Source organism: Eriocheir sinensis, chromosome 18 (assembly GCF_024679095.1).
Source record: "Eriocheir sinensis breed Jianghai 21 chromosome 18, ASM2467909v1, whole genome shotgun sequence".
Lineage (NCBI taxonomy): Eukaryota > Metazoa > Arthropoda > Malacostraca > Decapoda > Varunidae > Eriocheir > Eriocheir sinensis.
Window position 1 is genome coordinate 6,278,259 of NC_066526.1, and position 21,576 is coordinate 6,299,834.

The window sequence follows — 21,576 nt, forward strand, 5'->3', positions numbered from 1 at the left end:
AGCTTTACTTTCTTGTCTATCTAAAGCTTTTGAATCAATCCTTAACCGGAAGATTCAAAAGCACCTTTCCACTTCTGATCGCCAGTATGGGCTCCGCAAGGGCGTTCTACTGGTGATCTCCTAGCCTTCTTAACTGACTCTTGGTCATCCTCTCTTAGCCGTTTCGGTGAAACTTTGCTATTGCGCTGGACATATCAAAAGCTTTGATAGGTCTGGCACAAATCTTTGCTTTCTAAACTACCCTCCTACGGTTTATATCCTTCTCTCTGTACCTTTATCTTCAGTTTCCTTTCTGACCGTTCTATTTCTGCCGTGGTAGACGGTCACTGTTCTTCCCCTAAATCTATTAACAGTGGTGTCCCATAGGGTTCTGTCCTATCTCCCACTCTTTTTCTGTTGTTCATTGATGATCTTCTTTCCAAAACGAACTGTCCTATCCATTCCTACGCCGATGATTCCACTCTGCATTACTCAACTTCTTTTAATAGAAGACCCACCCTTCAGGAACTTAACGACTCAAGGCTGGAGGCTGCAGAACGCTTAGCCTCAGACCTTACTATTATTTCCGATTGGGGCAAGAAGAACCTGGTGTCCTTCAACGCCTCAAAAACACAGTTTCTCCACCTATCCACTCGACACAATCTTCCAAACAACTATCCCCTATTCTTTGACAACACCCAGCTATCACCTTCCTCAACACTAAACATCCTCGTTCTATCCTTAACTCAAAATCTCAATTGGAAACTTCATAGCTCATCTCTTACTAAATCAGCTTCCTCGAGGCTGGGCGTTCTGTACCGTCTCCGCCATTTCTTCTCCCCTGCACAGTTGCTGTCCATATACAGGGGCCTTGTCCGCCCTCGTATGGAGTATGCATCTCACGTGTGGGGGGCTCCACTCACACAGCTCTCTTGGACAGAATAGAGTCTAAGGCTCTTCGTCTCATCAGCTCCCCTCCTCTTACTGATAGTCTCCAACCTCTTAAATTCCGCTGCCATGTTGCCTCTCTTTCTATCATCCATCGATATTTTCACGCTGACTGCTCTTTTGAACTTGCTAACCGCGGCCCTGCTGCACACAACTTTCTACTCAAGCTCATCCCTATACTGTTCATATCCCTTGCGCAAAACTTAACCAGCATCTTCACTCTTTTATCCCTCACGCTGCTAAACTCTGGAACAATCTTCCTTCATTTGTATTTCCTCCTGCCTACGACTTGATCTCTTTCAAGAGGAGAGTATCAGGACACCTCTCCTCCTGTATTTGATCATCCTTTCGGCCACCTCTTTTGTTTTACTTTAGGAGCAGCAAGTAGCGGGCTTTTTTTTATTATTGTTTTCTTTTCTTGTGTGCCCTTGAGCTGCCTCCTTTGTTGTAAAAAAAATATATATATATATATATATATATATATATATATATATATATATATATATATATATATATATATATATATATATATATATATATATATATATATATATATATATATATATATATATATATATATATATATATATATATATATATATATATATATATATATATATATATATATATATATATATATATATATATATATATATATATATATATATATAAAATTTTGTTATTTTGTGTTTCGAGAAGTGTTATGAAAGTTCCAAGAAGCGCCGTTGCTAAAGATAAACAGGAAAGCAGAGTTTTTGTCAATTGGCGAAAATAACAGGCTTGCTATCGGTGCAGGAAAAGTTTTTATTTGCCTTAATGATGCACAAGCCAGACCGTCGTCGTGGGCGAGCAGTGAGTACATTGTTTTTTTCCGGTTTTTGCAGGTCGCCAGGAAGTCATTGCCGCTAAGCAACCGTCAGGCGAAGTTGAGCACCGTGCGAGGCTGGCCAGGGGAGTGTGTGGCCCCGGCAGCGACTGTCACGCCGCCACGCTGGGAGGCATCGCTGTGGCTCTGGCCGGTGAGTACACCTGAGGCGTGAGGCAATGAATGACTCGTTCAACGGTGACCACGATTATTAGGCAAGCAGTCGTAGGTACTGGCAAAGGTGTTTACCTGCCCCTACCTGACGGTCATTAATATATTCTGGTTTTCGCTCTTTAAAGGTGTATGTTTCTTTTTCATTTTCTTAGGAACACTTAATAACTATTGACCCCGCTACCCTGACGACGCCCCATTACCGCTGCTCATCTGTGCGTCCTGCCTCTAACAATGACAGCTCCATTTTCTCTTCTACACAAAGTCGGTTCTTTGCTCTTATCACTTTTAAAGCTGCTTTGGTATCTGTACTTCGTTACTTCACTAATTTGCAAACCACCTCGCCACCCTTTGTGCCACCCTTTACCTCTCTTAGTAACAGCTCTTCCCGCCCTTCCCGATTGCTTCCTTCCCCACCTCCAAAAGTCCTTCATAAGTCAAGTTCAAAGGGTTAAGAGTGACTGCCTCGCTCGCCTCTACTCTCATTCTACTCGCTTGTAAGTTACCACCGCTTCTCCTTCCGCCTTTTATCATAGAAAAGAGGAGCATGAAAACTTCACGTACCAACAAAATAATTATTACCGCTACACACACACACACACACACACACACCACACCACAACACACACACACCACACCACAACACACACACACCACACCACAACACACACACACCACACCACAACACAACACACACACACACACACACATACACCACACCACACCACAACACAACACAACACAACACAACACAACACAACACACTACACCACACACACCTACCCCCCCCCCCACACACACACGCACACGCACCTACCACACACCCACACACACACACACACACACACACACACACACACACACACACACACACACACACACACACACACACACACACCTACCCTCCACCCCCCACACGCACACGAACCTACTCCCCCCCCTCACACACACACACACACACACACACACACACCTACCCCCCCCCCCCTTACACACGCGTGACAAGTACCACGTGTCCGGTGCGTCTGTCTCCTCCTCGCCGCAGCCCCCCACCAGGACGCAGAACGATCCTATTATCCACATTACTTCGTGACCATCAAAAAAGTAAAGTTATCCCCGCCTCTCCCCGCGCGCCATACACCCCCCCTCCCCCCCCGTCCTCTCTCTCTCCTCCATTCCCCCTGTCGTTGTAGCCTCAAACATTATCTTCTCTCTTTCGATGTTTCTTGTCGGAGGGTTTTTGCGTATACGCTTCCATTACGCATGTTATTTGTCCGCGGCGGAGATTGACTCTCTTCCCGGTTATTGTCGCCACCTGGTGTGTCTTCTGAGAGTGGGGTGAAGCTCTCCTCCCTCCCTTCCTCTCTCCCTCTTCTTATCTTCCTGTTCTTCCCTGTTCATCACGTTTACTCCCTCCTGCCTTCTCTCTTCTATTTGTTCCTGCTCTCAGATACTCACATTATCTCTTCCGTCCATTTTCTCTGTGTGTTTTTGCTCTTGATTCCCTCCCCGCTTCTCTTTCCTCCCCTCTTCTAATCGTGTTGCTCCTTCATACCATCATGTGCCTTCCTTTTGTTGCGTTTTGCTCTTTTCTTTCCTTCCAGTTTTATCTGTTTCCCTTGCCTGCCCGTGTTCCTGTCTTTTTCTTTCCTCCTAGTTGTCCCTCCTTACCTTTGTTCTCCTCCCGCCACCTGGTCCTCTCCGCCTGAGGGTATATGCTATGTTAATTCCTCCCTCCCCCCCCCCCTCACTCCCATCCTTCCGCGCCTCTTATCGAGACTCGTCGTCTTGCACCGGTCAGTCAGTCTCCTCCCCCAGCTGCTCTCCTTGTCAACGGTGTGGCCGCACGCGTCCCTCACACTGCTGTGGCGCCCTGAACTCTCCACTCAAGTTGTAAATGCATTCTTTCCTCATCGCGTTCTGCTTGTCTCTCATAGTGACAAATAAAATACTAATAAAACGTAGAAGACGTCTGCAGTTTTTTGTACAAGAGTAACTGACGTGCCGCTTTCGAACCGGACATAAAAACCTTATAACTCGGCCCCCCCTAATGCCCCCCCCCCCCCCGCCCCCTCCCCCGCCAGCCCCCGCCAGTCCCCGCCGGCCGAGGCGCGGAAACCGGCAGTAAAGGAAGTGGATTTGACAGGCAACACTAATTACCATTATGCACAACACTTGTCATGTTCCCACCTGCTGCCGCCGCCGCCGCTGCTGCCGATGGTGCATGAAGATGAAGTGCGTTCGTGGACATTATTATCATACAACCCATTATCTTGGCGGAGGAAAAATAACAACGGTGTTATGTGACGGAGAGTAATGTTGCTGAGGTTAGATCGTCATCAATCTGCAGGTGAAACGTGTGAGAACTATTAATCAAATCCGAGAGAAGCACCGGGCCGCGATAAGGACATGAACGGTGTATTCGAACGTTTTCCCTCATCCGAGTATTTGTTTTATCAAACACACTGTCGGTATCCGATGCGTCGACGCCGCTGCCGCCAACTCTTCAGGTGCACGTCCACGACTCAGGAAAGTTTTTGCTCATCCCTCAGCTCGGCCCTAATATCTGCTTCATAGCCACTTATGTGTCTGAGGGAGGTGCTGTGGCTCCCTTCCTAGAGCTCATCGTCTGTGTCGCAGCAGCTGCATAACTAAATGCCGAGTCTCGTCCAGCTACTGATGCGCCGCTAGTCGTGGGGGCCGCGCCCCAACGCTAAGAAAGAAGCCGTCGTGGTGCCGTTCGTTCATTGGGTTCATAGAGAACATTGGTTTGCTGCTGCAGCTTCGTGGCTGCCACATCCCAGGCGCCGTCGCCGCCGGTCGTCGCCGTGTCCCCCGCTCGGTATCAGTTTCAGTGTCTCGCGTCGCACGACGTCGCGGTGATATTGTTGTTTATTATTTATGGCTGCGAGATGACGCGGCTGTTGCGAGCAGCGGGATGAGCCCATGAGATCCACCAGGACGAACCTGAGAGAGAGAGAGAGAATATATATATATATATATATATATATATATATATATATATATATATATATATATATATATATATATATATATATATATATATATATATATATATATATATATATATATATATATATATATATATATATATATATATATATATATATATATATATATATATATATATGTATATTTATTTATTTATTTATACACACATATACACACATGTACACTAAAATAACTTGACGGGAGAAGCGGACTGAAGTTCAGCAGGTCTGTATTTTCCGCAAAAACGCGGTTAACGTCTTAAGACTAGATCCCGGACACGCCGGGGCCCGCGCGGGAGACTGATGAGGGACGGAGAGTAGCGAGGGCCCCAACACAAGGCTCATCCTGGCGTACTGTAGTGTGGCGAGAAAGGCAGCCTAACCGAGGCAGCCTGCCCTGATGTGTGGTGGCGTGGCGGTGTGTGGTGGAGCGACGGTAAAGCCCGGCGCGGTGTGTTGCGGCGCGGTGGTGTGTGGCTGGCTGGTGTGTCCCATCCGGAGCGGGCCCCGCAGGGGAGGACGTGGGAGCGCACCGCCGCGTCAGGCGAGGCAAGTCTCTAACAAGAAAGAGACAAATGCCTCCAAAAATTAGAAGGCGGGTGAGTGAACGATCGCCCAACAAAACACCGCTGACGCTGAATTATGACTCGTGATCACTGATTAATGGAAAAGGTGTATTGGAGGCCCGGCGAGGGATAAGGGGCGATGGACCACGTTTTATCTTACTATGAATAAAATTGTGCATAATGGCGCCGCATTGTCGGGGCCGAAGCGGTGAGGAACGAGCCGAGGTGATGGACGCGAGGGCGACCGAGACTTATCCTCGCGCCGAACAGGACCACGGAGCAGAGGGTGAGGGTGGCGTGTGAGGCATTATAAATCTCCCTCGAATTCTTTTATCATGGCTCTAAGCGCTAAGAAGGAGGAGGAGGAGGAGAAGAAAGAAGAAGAGGCGGTGGTCTTCGTGTGGCGGCAAGACGCATAGAAGGAGATGGCTGTGGCTTAAATAGCTCTGAGGGTCCTGATTTTCCTGAAGGGTTCTCTTGATGACTTCTGCTGCGTACACTATGAGACTGTTGACCTACTGACTTTTTTTTCTAAGCTCTGAAGGCGAGACATTGCCCTATGAATATGGCGCACAAAGAATCTAGCCCAAGTCTGTGTAGCGACAATCCTTTAACTATAAGAAAAGGAATGGAGAGCGATGAACAAGGACTCAAAATACGCAAGTGGAAGTCTGGAGGAAGTGTGTGCATGGGCCTTTGTCGCAAGTATCTTTTTTTGCTACTTTTTGCCCAGTAGATGTGCTCTGAGTTATGTAAAGATAGGCAAGTGACAAAGGATGGATCACAGGATGGGTACGGAGTGATCGGAGGGAAGTGAATGTTGGCTTCTTTCCTAGTAGGTAAATATTTGAATGTTTTGACTTAACAGATGTTCTTTTCTGAATTGTATAAAGGTAGGCAAGAGACAAAGGAAGGATCACAGGATGGGTAAGGAGTGATCGGAGGGAGGTGAATGTTCGCTTCTTTCCTAGTAAGTAAATATTTGTGTGTTTTGACTTAACAGATGTTCTTTTCTGAATTGTATAAAGATAGGCAAGAGACAAAGGAAGGATCACAGGATGGGTAAGGAGTGATCGGAGGGAAGTGAATGTTCGCTTCTTTTCTAGTAAGTTAATATTTGTATGTTTTGACTTAACAGATGTTCTTTTCTGAATTGTATAAAGGTAAGACTTAAAACGAGATGAGCAAGGAATCTTTACAGCAAGGGCGCGGTGGACGGATGAAAGTGGTCGTAAACTACATCCCCAACGAGTAAATATTTGTGTGTCTTCGCTGAATACAATTGTTTATCGAGGCATGTAAAAGCAACGTACATTAAGGTTAGCAAATGACAAAGGAAAGAGGAATCGAACTGAGGACGCGGTGGACGGAAGGAAGTGGGTGCAGGCTACTGTTCCAACAAGTAAATATGTTTGTCTTCGCTGGATTGAACTGTTTATCGAGGCATGCAAACTTAGGGTATATAAAGGTTAGCAAATGACAAAGGAAAGAGGAATCGAACTGAGGACGCGGTGGACGGGACGGAAGGAAGTGGGTGCTGGCTACTATTCCAACAAGTAAATATGTTTGTCTTCGCTGGATTGAACTGTTTATCGAGGCATGCAAATGAGGTTAACAAATGACAAAAGAAAGAGAAATCAAACTGAGGGCGCTGTGGACGGAAGGAAGTGGGTGCAGGCTACTATTCCAACAAGTAGATATTTATGGCCTCGCTTAATTCAACTGTTTTCCCAGACATGTTAAGTTAGAGTATATAAAGTTTAGCAAATGACAGAGGAAAGAGAAGTCAAACTGAGTACGCTGTGGACGGAAGGAAGGGGTTGTAGACTCATTTTCCATCGAGTAAATATTTATGACACTATCTACTACTTTTACTTACTACTTTTGTTTTCCGAGTCATCCAAGGTATATCAAGGTACGCAAATGGCAAAGGAAAGAGGATGGAAGGATGGACGGAAGAATGGGAGTACAGGCGATTTTTCCTTCGAGTAAATATTCATGTGTCTTCCTTAATATTTGTCTTTTGAGGTATATAAAGGCAAAGATTATAAAGATTAGCAATTTACAAAGGAAAAGGGGATCGAACGGTGGACGGAAGAGAGGGAGTGTAGGCTACTTTCCCATCGAGTAAACATTTGTGTCTTTGCTAAGTCTATTTTTTGAGCTATTTAAAGGCAAAGAATATAAAGATTAGCAAATTACAAAGGAAAAGGGGATCGAACGGTGGACGGAAGGAAGGGAGTGTAGGCGACTTTCCCATCGAGTAAACATTTGTGTCTTTGCTAAGTCTATTTTTTGAGCTATTTAAAGGCAAAGATTATAAAGATTAGCAAATTACTAAGGAAAAGGGGATCGAACGGTGGACGGAAGGAAGTGGCTGTAGGCGACTTTCCCATCGAGTAAATCAATATGGCTTCCCCGGCGTCTTGTGGGGCTAATTTCCTGCATCCGAGGCGCGTGAGTTATGGCGGACATCCGACTTCGACAAATGGGCTTCGATGCTCTTTCCTTGAGGGAGGGAAACAGATGGAGGATTAAAACCGGTCTTGCCAGGGAGGGCGGAGGGGATCACCTGCCTCCGCTATCATGGCCATTATCTTTCCTATCATTATTGTCCTCCTTCCTATCGTCGTCCCTCTCTTCATCATTATCTTTGTCTTTATTATTAGTGTTGTCTTTTGTTTGATCTTTGCTGTTGTCATCGTCATCATCATCGTCGTTTTTTTCTTTGTTGTTATGTTTATACTCGTCATTGGCTTCATCATCATCATCATCATCATCATTATTATTGTTATTATTATCTCTTATTGTTATTGTTTTCCTTGTTACTAGTATTCCCGTTTTCTTTTCTTTTTTTTTATTCTTGTCATTCTTGTTCTCTTCCTCCTCCTCCTCCTCTTCCTTTTCTTCCTCCTCCTCCTCCTCCTCCTCCTCTTCCGTATCTTCCTCCTCCTCCTCTTCCTCCTCCCCCTCCTGATCATTATTGTCATCACCGGAACGGGCAACCTTTTTTTATGACACTTTTCCGCTTTAAATTAATTCCACGAGTCATTTCTTTTCCCTTGATTCAGTGACAGCATTAAATTGTCCCCTGACGCCGCGAGGGATTCAATTTGTCCTCCCTCTGCACCATCACCATCGTCACCATCAACACCATCACCCATCCATATCCTGCTGTCACCATATACCATCACCGCCATCACACACACACACACACACACACACCGTTTCCCATCCATACCTCACTATCATTACCGCTATCACCATCGTCACCATCAATACCATCACCCATCCATATCCTGCTGTCACCATATACTATCTCCACCATCACACACACACACACCGTTTCCCATCCATACCTCACTATCATTACCACCATCACCATCACACACTCCGTTTCCCATCAACCTCCCACCATCACTATCGCCATCCACACAGTCACCCTTCCACGAGCCCATCACAATCACATCCACTATCATCCTCACCACCACACACAGTTACCCTTCCACACCGTCACCTGTCCACAAACCCGTCATTTCTTACACCTCCTCCCCTCCCCGTCCCCTCACCTGCCTCACATCTTTAATTTATGGCACCCTTACCTGTCCCCGCACACACCTTTACCTGCCGAGACACACCCTCACCTGTCCCATACCCTTGATTTATGTCACCCTCGCTGCCCAGACGTGCCCCACCTGCACCCACACACCCTACCTGCCCGAACAAACCCTTCCTTGAGCAACACCTTTGAGTTATAAGACTCGCCTGCCTGCACATTGTCTTGAGTGAGTCGATCCTCCTTGAAAGCTTTACTCGACTCACCTATCGAGGCCAGTTATATTAATAGATTCCGTTTTTGCCTATCTTATTCCCTCCTCAGCAGCCATTTTGCTTCCCACGTAAGTCATCCCCCCCCTCCCCCCTGTTCAGCCCCTCTGGCGAAGGCCCCACATGTGTGGAGGCCTCGCCAGGTGTGAGGGTCTGGTAGGCCTATGCTAAGTGATTTACCTGTTTTATTAGTCACAACCCCGGCCGGCCACGCGTCCACACCAGCTGCGGGATAAGCCTCAGTAATTGAAAAATAGAGAGCAAACATTTGTTAGGCGGCCAATGGGCTAATTGTGGTGTTGGCGGCGGCGGGGAGGGCGGCACCGGACTCACCGCCAAATGACTTGTGGCACGCGAGCTGCCCGGACCAGCAGGCCCGTCTTAACGCCGCAGATCAGCTTGGTTGCGTTCGGGTTTACCTCGAGGCCGCGTCGCCGGTGTGGCCGCGGCGCCTCTTGCGTGTTTGTCACCTGAAGGTCGTGAAGCGGCGGGGCTCCAGGCGGCGGGAGGTAACTGAGGACGAGGTGTTGTGGAGGGCGGCGGCTGCAGGGCGATGGTCCCTGCTCGACTCTGCCGCCCGGCCGCAGCGTGGACTGACTCACATTAGCACACAAATGCACATAAACACACACGGATAATCACACACACGGAAGCACACACACACACACACACACACACAAACACACACACACACACACACACACACACACACACACACACACACACACACACACCATCATCATCACCCTTCCTGTACACCACACGTGAAAGAGACCATCCAGGTGTGCGGAAATCTTTTTTGCAATTTTTTTTTAAATATCAGCCGATCGGTCGGTGGTTTTGTTGTTATGTAAAGGAAACTTTAAATGGGTCAGCATAACGACTGTAGGTACACATCATCATCATGACATAGCTCGGTACTGGCAACCAGTACTAGACTGGTACTTACAAGTTTAGTTAGAGAATGGCGGCACAAATATATATTTCTAGGTTTAAAGCTCTCAGCCATGTCCTTCACATATTGTTATACTTACCTGTTCGTTACTATTGTTGTTTTTTGCTGTTTTCTTCTTCCTCTTCTTTTTCCTCTTCTTCTTCTTTTTTTCTTTTTCTTCTTCTTCTTCTTCTTCTTCTTCTTCTTATTATTATTATTATTATTATTATTATTATTATTATTATTATTATTATTATTATTATTATTATTATTATTATTATTATTATTATTATTATTATTATTATTATTATTATTATTATTATTATTATTCATCTTCTTATCATTATTATTATTATTATTATTATTATTATTGATGTTATTATTATTATTATTATTATTATTATTATTATTATTATTACTATTATCACCATCATTGTTATCATTATTTTGTACTAGTGAGGCGGCGGAGGTCGCGGGCGGCAGCAGTGTCCCTGGTGAGCGGTGGCGGTCCATGGTGTTGGTGGCGGCGGCGATGGGGCGGTCGGCGGCGGCCCCACCGCGGGAAGATAACATCTGCGCCACGCCTCGCCAAATAAGAAACAATTAAGCAGAAGATCCTATTTGGTTCACTCCATTTGGATAAGGAAAACTGGGCGCCAAAACATTAATTTAATAACGAGGCGTACACTGTAATTACACCAAATGCTGCTTTATATATGGCGCTGGGCCGCCGCCTGCCTCGCCGCCGCCGCTGCCGCCTCTGTTCAGAAGTCTTCGTCTGTGTTACCGGCCTGACCACCGGCTTGAGTGAAATAAATTGGCCGCGGTTGATAAATGGCGGACGGGAAGGTGTGATGCCTCGGCATTTCACAGAACATTCTCCTCGCTATATATAATTTTCTGGAAAAAAGCCCCATTGATTTTGTGCGGCCAGATTACTCGAATATATCTGGCGCGTTTATTAAACCTTGAGAAATACGACCAGACTCAAGGGAGTTTGTTTGGCGGCGATCCCCGACTCTTTACAAAATTAGATTGAGTCTGGGCGGCCGCGGTAAATCGTGGTGATCGCGCGTTATTAGCCCGCCGCGGCCACCTCGCCGCGCGGGTCCATGCAGATGTTTGTGTCGCATGAACCAAGACACACAACACCGCGTTATAACTCCGCCGCGGGCCGCGAGGCAGCTGCGGGGCGGCGGACAGCGGGATGGCCGGGAGCGGCGGCCACGGACGCCACCAGTGGTGGTGGCGTTTGTGTCCGTGTCTATGTCCGTGGCGGACCACCACGGACGCAGACACGAACACTTCAAGCCCATCCCTTCCGTCATTGTGAGTTAAATTTATCATGGTAATTTTTTTACCAGAGAAATTTCCCATATTTACTTCTTGGACTTGAGGACGTGTGTGGCTCCTCTCAGGCCCGGCCTTGTGCCCTCACCTCGCGTGGAAGCGTCGTGCTCTGGGTTCCCTTATAACCCGGGTCGCGTCCTTCCCCGCCCGGGGCTCCGCGGCTGACGTATGGGCGGCCGCAGGCTCCCCCAAAAGCCAGCGTCCTGCAAATTACCACGAGGGCCGCTATTTGTTCCGATACGGTAGTTACCTATTAATTATCTCAAACAAGGTAATGAATCATAATGAGCTATACTGAGGAGGTAGAGGAGGAGGAGGAGGAGGAAGATTAGGAGGAGGAGAAGGAGGAGGAGAAAGGAGGAGGAGGAGAAGATAGAGATGGCGGAGGAGGAGGATTATATGCACGGGGGCGGTGGGTGAGTGATCAGCGTGCTGGTGCGGTGTTCTGTATACCCGGGTTCAAGTCCCGCCGGTCGCTACAAGATGAGGATTTTCAATCATCGCCGAGTGGCCGAAGACAACCCACATGCTGTCCTGATGCCCACCCATCAACCCGAACTCCACCGAAGCTCCTTAAAGAGGATCAAGTTGAGTTCCGAATGACACCAAGAGACAAGCAAGAATGCCGCCACCACAAAATACTTACCTGCGTCACTAATGGGCTGGAACCGACTAACAGGCTCCATCATGATAGACCACCGGCACCACAGGCTTAGCATAAGAAAAATGTACCAAGGCCATTCTCATAGAACCATATTTACAAGGAGAAGCGGACATGTCGGCGAGCAAACAATGAAACTGAAAATAGAACAGACAAACATAGACAAACAACAGAGAATATAAAAAAAACAAGACAGAAAAAGTAACAGGTATTCAGGAAAGACAAAATAACCAAATTAAGGAACAGACTAACGGCAAGAGCGCGCGCACACACACACACACACACACACACACACACACACACGCACACACACACACACACACACACACACACACACACACACACACACACACACACACACACACACACACACACACACACACACACACACACACACACACACACACACACACACACACACTTTACTCCTTACCTGCAGCCGCGAAATGAATCTGTCACCAGAGCCACTGCGGTCCCCTTACCCTCTACAACCACCACCACCACCACTACCACCATCACCACCACCACTACCACCACCAGCAGCAGCTAACGTGTCAAGATGGATGGCGACTAATATCGTGATGCACTACATATGCGTGTCTCCGTGTGCGTGTTGTGAAGGAAGTGATATACGGTTGATGCACCCCTGTATTAGGCCTTGTCTTTGGTCGAAATTCTACTATTGCATTGTTTTGTACTACCTGCTGGCTGGTGGACTAGCTAGCTTCATCTCGCCATTTTATTGTGGTTTAACTCGAATGTCTGGAAGAGAGACGAGAAGACGGAGGGAAAAAGCGAGAGAGTGAAGGAAGAGAAATGCTGATAACAGGGTAAGGACAGCCCGACAGAAGTGTGATAGATGAAAAAAAGTTTGAGCTACGAAATAAAGATGAGTTGAAGGATGATTTGGTGGATGGATAGAGGGAGGTAGAGAGGAGAGGCGTGAGTGAAGGTGCTGCTTGATGCGCTTTTGTTTTACTGTCGTCATCTTTGTGTATTACCTCATAATATCATGTTGTGGGCTGTGTTGCTAGGAGGTTTGCTTAATATGAATGGCTATGTTACTTTATGAATGTTACCTTTTGTGCTCTTATTGCAGATTGGCGGACTGACTTATATTTTCTTACGATATTTGATTACTGTTATGTCATGTGCTTACTGCTTCCTGAGTAGTTGACGAATCTCTAAGTGCTTATTTTGGCTACGGTTATATTATATACTCTTACCGCTGACTGACTTGATGACGCCTTGTTGTTGCTGCTTTTACATCTGCTACTGCTGTTTTGTGCTGTCCTGCTGTTCGGCCGGCCTGCTCCCTACTGCTGCTCCTGTTGTTTTTTCTGTCGCTGTTGCTTGTCTTGTTGGTTTTAGTGATCGCGTGAGAACCATGGGAACAGTTGTTTTTACTTACTGTTTGATTGTTGTTTCTGTTTGCCCTGACATGCTTTTTGATGTACTGCTGTTGTTGTTGTTGATGTTGTTGCTGCGATGTATCTTGTTTGGTCTTTAAATCGGATGAGAAATGTTGCCGGTGTCTATTGTTAGTCTGCTTCCTGTATGTATATTTGCTTCCGTTTTACTAGTGTTTAAAAGCGTGTTTGGCGTTGTGCTTCTGTTGCTGTAATTTGGTGCAATGTTGTCTGTCTTTTGTTGTCGTTTCTTTTTTTGTGTGTCTGATGCGGATTTTTCCTCCTCCCTCTTCTCCGACTCCTTCCTTTTTTCCTCCTCCTGCACCTCCACTCTTTCCTTTCTTCCTCCTCCCGTATCTCCACTCTGTCCTTTCTTCCTCCTCCCGTATCTCCACTCTGTCCTTTCTTCCTCCTCCCGTATCTCCACTCTGTCCTTTCTTCCTCCTCCCGTATCTCCACTCTTTCCTTTCTTCCTCCTCCCGTATCTCCACTCTTTCCTTTCTTCCTCCTCCCGTATCTCCACTCTTTCCTTTCTTCCTCCTCCCGTATCTCCACTCTGTCCTTTCTTCCTCCTCCCGTATCTCCACTCTGTCCTTTCTTCCTCCTCCCGTATCTCCACTCTGTCCTTTCTTCCTCCTCCCGTATCTCCACTCTGTCCTTTCTTCCTCCTCCCGTATCTCCACTCTTTCCTTTCTTTCCTTTCTTCCTCCTCCCGTATCTCCACACTTTCCTTTCTTCCTCCTCCCGTATCTCCACTCTTTCCTTTCTTCCTCCTCCCGTATCTCCACACTTTCCTTTCTTCCTCCTCCCGTATCTCCACTCTGTCCTTTCTTCCTCCTCCCGTAACTCCACTCTTTCCTTTCTTCCTCCTCCTGCACCTCCACTCTTTCCTTTCTTCCTCCTCCCGTATCTCCACTCTTTCCTTTCTTCCTCCTCCCGTATCTCCACTCTTTCCTTTCTTCCTCCTCCCGTATCTCCACTCTTTCCTTTCTTTCCTTTCTTCCTCCTCCCGTATCTCCACTCTGTCCTTTCTTCCTCCTCCCGTATCTCCACTCCTTCCTTTCTTCCTCCTCCCATCTCCTCCTTCCTCTTTCTTCCTCCTCCTGTATCTCCACTCTTTCCTTTCTTCCTCCTCCCATCTCCACTCTTTCCTTTCTTCCTCCTCCCGTATCTCCACTCTTTCCTTTCTTCCTCCTCCCTGTCTCCACTCTGTCCTTTCTTCCTCCTCCCGTATCTCCACTCTTTCCTTTCTTCCTCCTCCTGTCTCCACTCTTTCCTTTCTTCCTCCTCCCGTATCTCCACTCTTTCCTTTCTTCCTCCTCCCGTATCTCCACTCTTTCCTTTCTTCCTCCTCCCGTATCTCCACACTTTCCTTTCTTCCTCCTCCCGTATCTCCACTCTTTCCTTTCTTCCTCCTCCCGTATCTCCAGTCTTTCCTTTCTTCCTCCTCCCGTATCTCCACTCTTTCCTTTTTTCCTCCACCTGCACCTCCACTCTTTCCTTTCTTCCTCCTCCCGTATCTCCACTCTGTCCTTTCTTCCTCCTCCCGTATCTCCACTCTGTCCTTTCTTCCTCCTCCCGTATCTCCACTCTGTCCTTTCTTCCTCCTCCCGTATCTCCACACTTTCCTTTCTTCCTCCTCCCGTATCTCCACTCTTTCCTTTCTTCCTCCTCCCGTATCTCCACTCTTTCCTTTCTTCCTCCTCCCGTATCTCCACACTTTCCTTTCTTCCTCCTCCCGCATCTCCACTCTTTCCTTTCTTCCTCCTCCCGCATCTCCACTCTTTCCTTTCTTCCTCCTCCCGTATCTCCACTCTTTCCTTTCTTCCTACTCCCGAATCTCCACACTGTCCTTTCTTCCTCCTCCCGTATCTCCACTCTTTCCTTTCTTCCTCCTCCCGTATCTCCACTCTTTCCTTTCTTCCTCCTCCCGTATCTCCACTCTTTCCTTTCTTCCTCCTCCTGCACCTCCACTCTTTCCTTTCTTCCTCCTCCCGTATCTCCACTCTTTCCTTTCTTCCTCCTCCCGTATCTCCACTCTGTCCTTTCTTCCTCCTCCCGCATCTCCACTCTTTCCTTTCTTCCTCCTCCCGTATCTCCACTCTGTCCTTTCTTCCTCCTCCCGTATCTCCACTCTGTCCTTTCTTCCTCCTCCTGCACCTCCACTCTGCCCTTTCTTCCTCCTCCCGTATCTCCACTCTTTCCTTTCTTCCTCCTCCTGCACCTCCACTCTGCCCTTTCTTCCTCCTCCCGTATCTCCAGTCTTTCCTTTCTTCTTCCTCCCTGTCTCCACTCTTTCCTTTCTTCCTCCTCCTGCACCTCCACTCTGCCCTTTCTTCCTCCTCCCGTATCTCCACTCTTTCCTTTCTTCCTCCTCCTGCACCTCCACTCTGCCCTTTCTTCCTCCTCCCGTATCTCCACTCTTTCCTTTCTTCCTCCTCCCGTATCTCCACTCTTTCCTTTCTTCCTCCTCCTTTTCCTCCTGCTGTTCGTTCACCTAGAGGTCTTTGGAGCGTTTCCGTTCTTCATTAAGTTACGCATGTTCTTTTCCTCGTTCTCAAGATTTACGCTTAGATTTATGGCGTTTAATTGTGTCCGCTTGCACTCATAATCCTGACGGTCTGATGTTTTCGTAAGCCATTTTTTATGATTTTCGGTTCAACTTCACTGCCACAATTTAATGAAGCAATTCTTCTAAGTATATACGTATTACTTCTTGAACCGTGATAATATTATGTCTGAAATAGATTCCACTCACGTTTATTTACATTTTCCTATAGCGTGAGATACAATGTGTTACGTTTTGTTTTTTCTTTTCTCTGTTGCAAGTAAAATTTTTGTACGGTATTTTTTTTTTCAGACAGATGGCCGTAAATTTCTGGAGGCAACGCAAAATTCACAGCCTTAAGAAAAATCAATGTTGTATACAAAATAGTTACCCATCATTTTATTTGTTTATACTTGGAAACCGGTTATTTTTAGGGATTACTTTTTTGTGCTCACCGGATACTGGAACCGCGGGATTATGATAACCATTGTGGAGAGGCGCCGGGGCTGTGATACTCTTGAATACCTGCGTCGCTGGCTTACTGCGCCTCGGTGTCAGTTATGTTTTGTGCTGCTCCTCGACCCAGTGGCGCGGCGTGGGACGGGGAGCGGCGGCGCCTCAGACAGGAAACGATTATTTAACAGAGAAAAATACCAATTCTACGTACATAAAAAGGAAAATGTATTCGGCGAGTTAAGTTGCAGGCAGGAAAAAGTGGAAATTTTCCGTGTTGCCAAAAGTAAAAGGAAGCTTAAAGTGAAAGATGTTAAAAACTGGGAACTTTGCAACGTCCAGCAACAAAAATCATGAAAGAAGACATACAAAAAATATATAAAAGTTAATAAACGGAAAAGGAGGTTAAGGTTGAATGAGGTTACGGTCAATTTATAAACATAATAACATAACTACGATTTTTAAATATTGTAAATTCCGTGGTTTAGTTTTAATTACCAAAACATACTACCATAAATCCACGTTTTGGGGAAAGTAAACAGCACACTGAGTAATTGATTCCCCTCCCCTCGTCCACCTTCACTCACGCTCTCCTCTCTACCTCCCTCTACCCATCCACCATATCATCCTTCTACGCATCTCTATTTCGTCGCTCAAACTTTCCTTCATCTACCACACTCCTGTCAGTCCATCCTTACCCTGTTATCATTATTCCCTCTCCTTCACTCTTTCGCTTTTTCCCTCCCTCTTCTTCTCTCCTCTTTTCCATTCATTTTATTCTTCCTTTTTTCATCATCTGCTTCCTTCCTTCCTTCCTACACTACTTATTCCCTCCACTACATTAACCCATTCCTGTTATCCACGGAATATTCTAATCACGCCAATGTATCGTGAGCGTATCAGTGTTGCTTTGCTTGCAGGTTTGAGCCATACAGTCAGAGCGCAAAATACCGTTGGCTGTCGCAGGCTGCAGACACATGGCTATCTCGCTCGTTGGCTGCATGTCGTGCTGTACAAACTTGTTATGATACAAATACAAACATTTAATAAACAACGTACCAAATTACATTCCTCCCTTCCTTCAGTCCTTCTCTGCACTTACTAATTCTCTCCTTCACTCACTCTTACACTTCTCCCCTCCTTCATTCACTCATTACGTTACTCACTCAATCCTTCCTTCATTCATTCACTCCCAACCTCCTTCACGCCCTCTTCCCTCTCTCCCATCCTCCTGCTTCACCTAGAAAAAGAGAAATACGGTGTGAAGGAAAACAGAGAAAATCGAAGGATATATACTGGAAGTAATGAAGAGTAAATGAGAGCAAGGAAAAGAAGGAAAGTAACATGGAAGGAAAAGAGAGGTAGGGAAAGAAATGAATATGATAGTAATAAGGAAAAGAGGAAGAGAAAAGATAGAGAAGGAATTGGAAGAAAGGAAGAGGAGAATAGAAGGGAAGGGAAAAGGAGTAGTAGAAGACGATGGGAGGATAAGGGCAAGAAGGGAAGTTGTATTTCTAGTATTGAAGTACCGTTGGTGTGACAAGACTAAAAACTGTAAGATTCTCTCTCTCTCTCTCTCTCTCTCTCTCTCTCTCTCTCTCTCTCTCTCTCTCTCTCTCTCTCTCTCTCTCTCTCTCTCTCTCTCTCTCTCTCTCTCTCTCTCTCTCTCTCTCTCTCTCTCTCTCTCTCTCTCTCTCTCTCTCTCTCTCTCTCTCTCTCTCTCTCTCTCTCTCTCTCTCTCTCTCTCTCTCTCTCTCTCTTTCTCTCTCTCTTTTCTAGTTTCGTTTTTGGGACAGGAATATATATTTTTTCGTGTTATATTCTTTTGTTTAACTGTTTAGGCTCTTGTCTACCTTTCCCTAACCTACCCACACATCTAAACAAACAAAGAAACATACACAAACCCAAACACACACACACACACACACACACACACACACACACACACACACACACACACACACACACACACACATTATTATTATTAAGATGATAATTATTATCATTATGAATATTATTATGATTATGATTACTATTATTATTATTGTTATTATTATTATTATTATTATTATTATTATTATTATTATTATTATTATTATTATTATTATTATTATTATTATTATTATTATTATTATTATTATTATTATTATTATTATTATTATTATTATTATTATTATTATTATTATTATTATTATTATGATTATTATTATCATCTTTACTATGATTATTGCTATCATTGTTATTTCTATTTTCCTTTTTATTTTCAATCATACTACTTTGTTCATTTGTCTCATTCATTTCACTTCATCTTCCACTGATGTATATTTTCAGCTCTAGGGCTGCCTGGTACTTCATGCAATAAACCGTACATTATTATTATTATTATTACACACACACACACACACACACACACACACACACACACACACACACACACACACACACACACACACACGGCCCGGTAGCTCAGTGGTTAGAGCGTCTGCCTCACAACCAGAAGGACCGGGGAACGATTGCACGACCGGGTGTAGATAAGCTGGGTTTATCTTCTTTCACGTGCAGCCCCTGTTCACCTAGCAGTGAGTAGGTACGCGACGTAAGGGGAGGAGTTGTGACCTCGTCGACGTCGTCGTCGCGGTGTGTTGTGTGTGAGTGGTCTCAGTCCTACCCAAAGATCGGTCAGTGAGCTCTGAGCTCCTTCGGTATGGGAACGGCTGGCTGTCTCGAGAGAGACCCGCAGCAGATGGCGCCACTATAAACAACTGCCTGCGCCAATACGGGCTGGGGCCGACTACCATCCAGTCCCCTCAAGCAAGCCTACCGGCGCTATAGGCGTAAAAAAAAAAAAAAAAGACCAAGAGGTGAATTACACACACACACACACACACACACACACACACACACACACACACACACACACACACACACACACACACACACACACACACACACACACACACACACACACACACACAAGTAAAAATGGGTACAGTGTCTCTCCCATGTAAAGCATTCCCAATAAAGTCTCCGGCCACTGTGTCTCGCCCCCCCCCCCCCCCCCGTCCTGCCTGGCCGCCGCGGTATAATTGGCGCCTCCGTGATGGGCAACAGGTAAAAACTGGCCAGGTGGGATCTCATTATAAGGCTAAAGCGTGTAAGTTGACCTTGATAGTGAACCAAGAAAACCCGAACACCTTAGCTAATTGTGTGTGGTGTGGTTGAGGAGGGGGTGGTACTGAGTGGGGGGGAGCAATGGGGGCTGTGTGTCGGGGGTAGGGGGAGAAGCTGCGTGTGTTGAGGGGGGTGAGGGAGGGTTTGTGTGTGGAGAGGAGGGAAGGGATGTGTGTGTGTGTGTGTGTGTGTGTGTGTGTGTGTGTGTGTGTGTGTGTGTAATTGACCACTACCACCACGGCCTGATCAGGTGTTGGACTCGTAATCGCCAGCAGGTACCCTCTTGACGTGAGCAAGTGCTCTTTATTGTCGATCTATGGGTACTGCGTGGAGCTCACACACCACACACCCCATCCCCCTTGCTCAAGGGGGTGCAGTAACCACTCCTAGCCAACTGAAAGAATCCGGCCTGAGCGGGCTCGAACCGTCGCCCTGTCAGACTATGAAGCCTGGCAGCTCAGAGCTCTAACCAGTTGCGCCACGGAGTGGTGTGTGTGTGTGTGTGTGTGTGTGTGTGTGTGTGTGTGTGTGTGTGTGTGTGTGTGTGTGTGTGTGTGTGTGTGTGTGTGTGTGTGTGTGTGTGTGTGTGCTGAATGATAACGATGCCAATATTTGGACAATAATTGGAAGGATGAGTGTAAGCCACATGAGAGTCATTCAAATGTCCCCAGCGACGATAATTTTAAACTGTTTTATGAGACCTCTCTGAACCCACTAAATAAAGTTTATCTTTCCAATGTGTATACATCAGAAGTGACGTGAATATTCCTGTCCTACATGAGCCCATCACTCCAGTGGAAGTTAAGTTTTACAGTTTAAGTTTTTATAGTATAATTTTATTGTTGTATAGTATCGGAGACATATTTCTTTTCATTTTCTTTAACCATGTTTATCTTGTTTGCTTGTATCGTTTATCTTGGTTTTGAAGTTTTGGTTTTGTTCTCGGGACTTGTATTTTTAGAGTTTTTATTTTGTTGCATGTTCTATAATCATGATGCATTACCTTTAATTATTGTGGACTACAGTATTTTGATTACACCGGGTATTCGATATATGCGAGTTCGCTCATATGCGACTAACCTAAATGTGCCAAGTATTCGTTTTATGTGAGAACAATTCTCTATTATGCGAGTGGCGGCGCTGGTGTGACTGGTTTGGTGAGGTGTGGCGGCCGACTCGCACTAGAGGGCGGCGGGTGAAAATATTTTCTCACACTTTCCTCACCTATAATTAACCTTTTTCCAATCATAGAGTGAGTAAAATTTCTATTTTTTTGTTTGTTTACAATGTATTTTCATATTGTATTTTACAGTTTATTTGTACTAATGTGCTTTATTGGTGCTTTAGTGCTTTATTATTGTGAAACGGTGCTGGAATAAATATTTAGAGGGTTTGAAAACGGGTCGTGGAACATACCTAACCACCTATAATTAATGGGATGATAGGTTCGATATATATGAATTCACATTATGCGAGTTTTTTTGCAGAACGTAACCCTCGCATATATCGAATACCTGGTGTGTGCACAACTCGGAACTCAGCTTATTCGTGTTCTGGGCATAATGAGTGAGAAAAATTAATGTAAGGCTGTGGTCAATAATCTACTACTACTACTACTACTACTACTACTACTACTACTACTACTACTACTACTACTACTACTACTACTGTGCGTGTGTGGG

At 45.8% G+C, this 21,576-nt stretch overlaps 1 long non-coding RNA gene across 1 annotated transcript in view; it reads left to right on the forward strand.

Moving 5' to 3' along the window:
• The first annotated feature begins 1,810 nt into the window (after positions 1 to 1,810).
• The window catches only part of LOC127000259 (uncharacterized), a 67,786-nt gene continuing 48,020 nt past the window's right edge, over positions 1,811 to 21,576 (forward strand). Inside the window, exon 1 of the long non-coding RNA XR_007753845.1 lies at positions 1,811 to 1,946. This is a non-coding gene — a long non-coding RNA (uncharacterized LOC127000259). The remainder of the gene's footprint in view (positions 1,947 to 21,576) is intronic.